Below are 6,582 nucleotides of genomic sequence, written 5' to 3'. Positions count from 1 at the left end.
TGGATATTCTCTATATTTTCTCAACTTCCATGTCCTTTGATAACTTAATGTGATGTCGTGTTGTCATCAAGGATTCTCGCTATGTTTAATATACTTAACCAATGATACCTTGTTATATATCATTACTTTAATATGCTTGAAAATTATATGTTTTTTGTTATGGTGTGAAACAAAATAGGAAAGAATCCTTATGGTTGAAAAAAACTATGCATCATTCCTAAATAGACCTTTCGTGATCTTCTTTTTTTTTATAATATCACTTATATCCTTTGACGACACTAAAAATAATACCATAATTATAGTTTAAAAAGTAAATTACCATAGTTAATAAAATATATAATTAGATTTATTTTAAGTACTGATCTAACATAAGTTGATTATAAAATATATAATTAGATTTATCTTAAGCACTGATCTAACATAAATTGAGAGGGATAAAAGTTTTTCACATGCAGATTATATAGAATGCAAAATACAATATGTTATTTTTCATTGTTTAAATTGTATTTTGAATGCTAAATAGAATATGTAGGACCGAATAAAAAATTTAACCATAAAAACTTCTTCGTTTTTTTTTTTTTAAGATATATATGAAGTTGATATCAACATAAATTAGTTAACATAGATCGTCAAATAGTTTGTTTAAATCTTTTGTTGAAATATTTTTGAAAAGTATAAAATTTTAACATTTGATTCACACATTATTTTACTTCTAATTACTTTATAGCATATTATTTTTTATTTTTTTTAATTATAGTGGACATTATTTTTCTATTTAGAAAATATTTTTTATTTTTTATTTTTACTTTAAAGGGGCATTGACGTATGTACAGATTTACACATCTCCTTATACTGGGATGTAGAACCAATATAGATCCATCTTAAGTACGGATCTAACATGAGTCGAGAGGGATCAAAATTCTTCACCTGCAAACTTTTTTAGAGTGCAAAATACAATATGTTATTTTTCATTTTTTAAATTGTAGTTTTGAATGCTAAATAGAGTATCAATAGGACCAAATAAAAATTTTAACCATATAATTTTTTTCTATATATAGATATATATGAAGTTGATATCAACATAAATTAGTTAACTTAGATCTTCACATAGTTTATTTAAATCTTTTGTTGAAATATTTTTGAAAAGTATAAGATTTAAACATTTGATTCACACATTTTTTAACTTCTAATTACTTTATAATATATTCATTTTTTAAAATTATAGTTGACATTATTTTTCTATTTAGAATTTTTTTTTTTTTTTTTTAGGGAACACTGATGGACATAGAAACTTACACATTTGTAGAATGAGACTTCAGGTCAAAAATAAAATAATAAAGTAGAAACAACAACCATAAATTTGCTAACACAACCACCCTCAACTTAATGTGTATTAAGTATCTATATATTTTATAGAATGTTATTTCTTGCTCCAATAACAAAATCACACTTGAAATAAGGTCCAACAACCATGCTACATATTTGATTTTCAAGAGATAAAATATTAATAAACATGATATAATGGAATTGTCTTTAGTGCGACTTTTTGGACTTTCCGATGGAAAATGTTGAGGTGAAATCTTGATTCGTGTTATTTAAACTGGCTTTTTGACTTTATATATGGATTCAACACCTTGAAAAACCCCTAGCGCACTTTGATTGTGCAGGGGTTACCCATTAAACTTGTGATTTCAGATAAATTCTTACCAGATTTTAGAGAAATTAGATCAAAAAAACCTACCAGAAAAGCTTCCAAAAAGTCTCACTAAAAACAACTCGTAATATAATACAGTGACTTTCGATCACCTAGTAACCTAGTTTAGATAATGATAATGTAGCAAAACTCCTACCTTATATGTGGAATGTAATTATACCTACAACTACAGGTATTATGCATCGGTTTTAGGCTGACCATGTATTACTTTGGTCAAACTTATTAAATAATTTTCAATTTCTTAAAATAAAACTTTGAAATTTATTTTTTTATTTATTGCAAATCTTTTTATTAATATTTATTTGTAATACTATCGGATGTAATTTTGAACATTTTATAGGTCAATACCTCATAATTAGTGATATAATTCATGGTATAATGGTAAGGCTGGCATGTTAATGATTACTATCGTGCATTGCACATTGATCATCGAATCTTGTCCAATCATATTTGACGCATCTACTGCAGTGATCATACTGCAATTATGTCATTGTAATGAGGGATGGTACTGCAATTTTGGCCAGTCTATCCTAATGTTCTTTGAATAAAAGGTTTGATAAACTTAACCACGATGAAGCTATATTAATTCTAATGAAAGAAACATTATTGAGGAAAGTGATTACCAATGAAATAATTATTAATATAAACATTAACTTAGGCGTATTCTTAGTTTAAACATTAGTGAGGAAAGTGATGACCAATGATGTTATAAATAACAATAATTATTAATATAAACATTAACTTAAGCGTATTCTTAGTTTAAATGATATTGACTTCCAAGATAAATTGCATTATAAATTATGTATAGGGAGGTAAGGACAGAACGTCCATTTATAGGTAAAGATTTTAAAATATTATTCAATCCATAATCTAAGAAATAGAGACTTTTTCTAGGTATACATTTTAAAATATTATTCAATCCTTAATCTAAGTAATAAAAACTTTTTCTTAACAAGGAGATCTTATTAATTGAAAGTCATTTTTAACCTTTCCTTATTTTAAACTTTCTTTATTTTAGAGTAATTTTTAAAAGTTATATCTTTTTATTAATTTTATTTTAAAAATACTATATTTTATATATTTTTTTTCCCATGGAAAAATCATAATTTTCATTAAGTTATAGAAAATTACATGCTGAAGATGTTGATAGCATATGATGTATCAGTGGTCTAAGCCACTATTTGTACTGTGTCTGTCTCAAAAATGTGTCAATCCCATCTAAGGGAGACTGCTGTGAATAATTACATATGAAAAGATTTATATATATATAGACATAATATATGCTATAATTCAAATAATTACATCAAAATTGTACCAAAAATGCTCAGAAATCAGGGCCCAATGCCCTGTCAATATAGCTCATCCATGAATGGTCTGTGGTAGTAACTGTAAGTGTCCAGGTCTCGCTGTTCTCTGATCAACCAGACCCCCCTTGGCTGGTGCGAGGATTTTTTGGAAAGCAGGTCGGAAACTTTGTTGCACTCCCTGTATAAGTGATGACAAGATATAGTGTCAAAGTGTGATCGCAATCTCAATGCATCATCCAATATATGATGGAGTGTGTGTGTGTGTGTGACAAATAGATTGTTGATTAAACCATTTAATAATGATCTGTGAGTCACCAAATATCTGCAATCGACTACATCCTTTAACAAGAGCAAAGTATAATAAATGACGAAGGGATATAAGTTCTGCAAAATTATTCGTCCCTCCCCCCAAACCCATCTGAATCTTGAAGAAATGGGAGTGTGTGATATGGAGGAGTATGCCTCCTCCACAACCATGTTGTTGCACCGAGCCATCAAAATAATCCCATGGGGTATCATAGTCTATGATTTCAGCAGAGATGTTGCGTGCAGGTGGTTCACAGTCTTCCTCCGGTAAGCTGTGATATGTTGAGATGAGTAGAGCAATGGCATGTGCCCATCGAGGAGAAGTATCTGTGAATATAATCTTATTCCTTTGTAGCCAGATGCACCAACATATCATTACAGGTAGGTTCCGACTCCTGTGAGTATGAGCATTTGACCACCAACGGTGCCATGCCGCCCGAATCTCCGGACCCTGCCAAAAGTTCTGAATTTGTAGTTGAGCAGTAACCTCCAACCAGATGGAGGTGGTGTTAGGGCAGTGTAGGAATATGTGATCAATGGTTTCCATTTCATGTTTTCACAGTACACACCAAGATGGTCCATGAAAGGTACGTTTTTGTAGATTGTCTGTTGTAGGGACCTTGTTCTGGAGGATACACCACATAAAAAGTTTTGTCGGGGAGCTGCCTTCAGCTTCCATAGTACAGTCCACCACCAGTCCATAGCGAAAGGCCTATGATCTGCAAAGATATGGAGGTATCCAAATTTTGGGGAGTATTTCCCATTTGGTGAGAAAGACCAATTTAGTTCATCATCCCCATCAGATACCCGAACATGTGATTCCTTCAATGCATTAATATAGGTATGCCAATTATCTTGCCAGTGTGGGGGGATGCCCAGAGTGTCAGTATCTTTCCATGCCTACCTGAGTAAATCGGTATGCTCGTGATTTGCGATATGTGCCAAATTGGTGTAGCTAGCATCCGAGAGGTGATGTATCAGCTCTTGTGGCAGTAGATGAGCATTCCCACATCTGATCCATGGGTCCATTCCAATACGAACTAATCTTTCATTGCCAATCTTCCAAGTCAGTCCATCCCTAATATAAGCCATTGTATTGAGAATCGCCCTCCAGACAGTTGATATATTAGTCCTGTCCCAAGTAGGGAGTCTGAGCCAATCAAGAAGATGGAGGGGAGAGATGTATTTATGATAAATAACATCAACCCAAAGGTTTCTCGAAGAGAGCACATTCCATCCCATCTTTGCTGCCAGAGCACATGCAAATGTTTCTAGTCTTTTCAGTCCCCATCCCCCCCATTTTTAGGAAGTGCGATCTTTTCCCAGCTAGTCCAGGAAAATATGTGTCCTTGATTGCCCCTCCAGAGGAATCTACAACACAGTTGTTGAATCCTACGAATGATTCCCTTCAGAATCCAAGCCAGAGACATCCAATATACCGGGGTGGCCTCCAGGACCGATTTTATGAGTATCAGTCTCCCCACCCTAGACAACCATCTGTGATGCCATATATTTAGTCTTCTTTCAATTTTGGCCACCAGCCAGACCCAGTCTGCAATCGGTAATTAGTGGGTTTTAACCGGAAGCCCAGATATTTAAGGCCCTCCTCAAACTGTAAATTGGTGAAGGGGAAAAGTTGCAATGCCATGCCAATCTCATGAGGAGTGCAACCCATGGTTGTTAGAGTAGATTTATGATTATTGCACTGCATTCCAGTAGCGAAACAGAATAATCATAAGGCAGCAACAAATGCAGTGGAGTCCCCCAGTGTACCATTCAGAAATATGAGAATATCATCCACAAATAGCAGGTGAGTGAGGGTGCAATTGTGGGTAATCTTGATACCAACCTGTCTACCCTGCCGTCGATCCGCAGTAATGAGTTTGCTCAGGCCTTCCATGATCAATAGAAAGAGGAGAGGAGAGAGGGGACATCCTTGTCTAAGGCCCCTTTCAACATGGAAGAAAGAGGATGTTGATCCATTGATCAACACACTATAAGAAACATTGGATATGCAACACATAATCCACTGAATAAATGATAGAGGAAAGCCTAGATGTGTCAATAGCATTTGAATATAGAGCCAGCTGGTTTGGTCAAAGGCTTTAGCCAAATCAATCTTGAGGATCATCCCTTTGAGTTTCTTGGATTTAATGGAGTGGAGGGCCTCTTGTGCAGTTCCCACAACTTCATGAATGTGACGATGATCAAGGAATGCAAATTGCTCCAAAGATATGTGATCAGATAATATGGGTTTGAGGCGATTAGCAATAATCTTGGCAATAATCTTGTAAATACAATTGCAGAGGGATATAGGCTTGTAATCATCGAAATTTTGTGGATCATCAGTCTTGGGAATAAGGGAAATAAAGGTAGAGTTAAATGCATCATACATCTGCCCACTTGTGCAGCACTCTTCAATGATCTGGAGAAGCTCATGCCCAAGTATGTCAAAAAATGCTATATAAAATTCAATTGACCAGCCATCTGGTCCTGGGCTCTTATCCCTCTTGAACCACTTAATAGTGGCCTCTAATTCCCCCATGGTTACCGGAGCGAGTAATCCATCTCTTGTATCTTGGTCCACAAATCTGGGGAAGTGTCCTGCAACCCTGATGATCTCAGCTAGGTTAGCCTCCGGGGGCACGGAATAATCTACCAAAATGGGAGATACCAAGGTTGGCCAAATGATGGAAAGTCTTAGCTTGTGTGCCTTCGTCATCCGCCAGGTGCCAAATGGTGTTGATAGCCCATCGCCCATTAGCAACATGATGGTAAAACTTGGTATTTTCATCACCCTCCACTAACCAGATAGCCCTGCTATGGAGTCTCCATGTTTCCTCTCTGTCTTTCAAGATCCTATTCTGCTCTAGCTCTAATTTGACAAGTCTTTCTTTTGCCTCAGGGGTATCAAACCCTCGACTTTTCTCATCCCCCAAGTGTTTGAGCTCCAGTTTTGTGTCCCTCAGGATCTGCTCATCCTTGATCCTCTTGTCCTTTGCCCAATCAATAGACTTCTGTTTCAGGGTTAGCATTTTATATGCAAATTCAACAGAGGCCGATTGTCCCAGATGAGGAGTATAGGTCTTCCAATGCTTTATGACCATCTAGATATAACTATCATCTTTGAGCCAAGTAGAATTAAATTTGTAGGGTGCCTTGGGTTTACGATCTTCGCCTGCAATTTCAAGATAGATGGGCATGTGATCTGACAATCCCCCAAATCCCACCCATTGATGATATAAGGGTAATTGT

This window comes from Pinus tabuliformis, chromosome 4_1, assembly GCF_031772625.1.
Source record: "Pinus tabuliformis cultivar Carrire ecotype Pingquan chromosome 4_1, CPIR1, whole genome shotgun sequence".
Taxonomy (NCBI): domain Eukaryota; kingdom Viridiplantae; phylum Streptophyta; class Pinopsida; order Pinales; family Pinaceae; genus Pinus; species Pinus tabuliformis.
Note: the sequence above shows the minus strand (reverse complement) of the source record.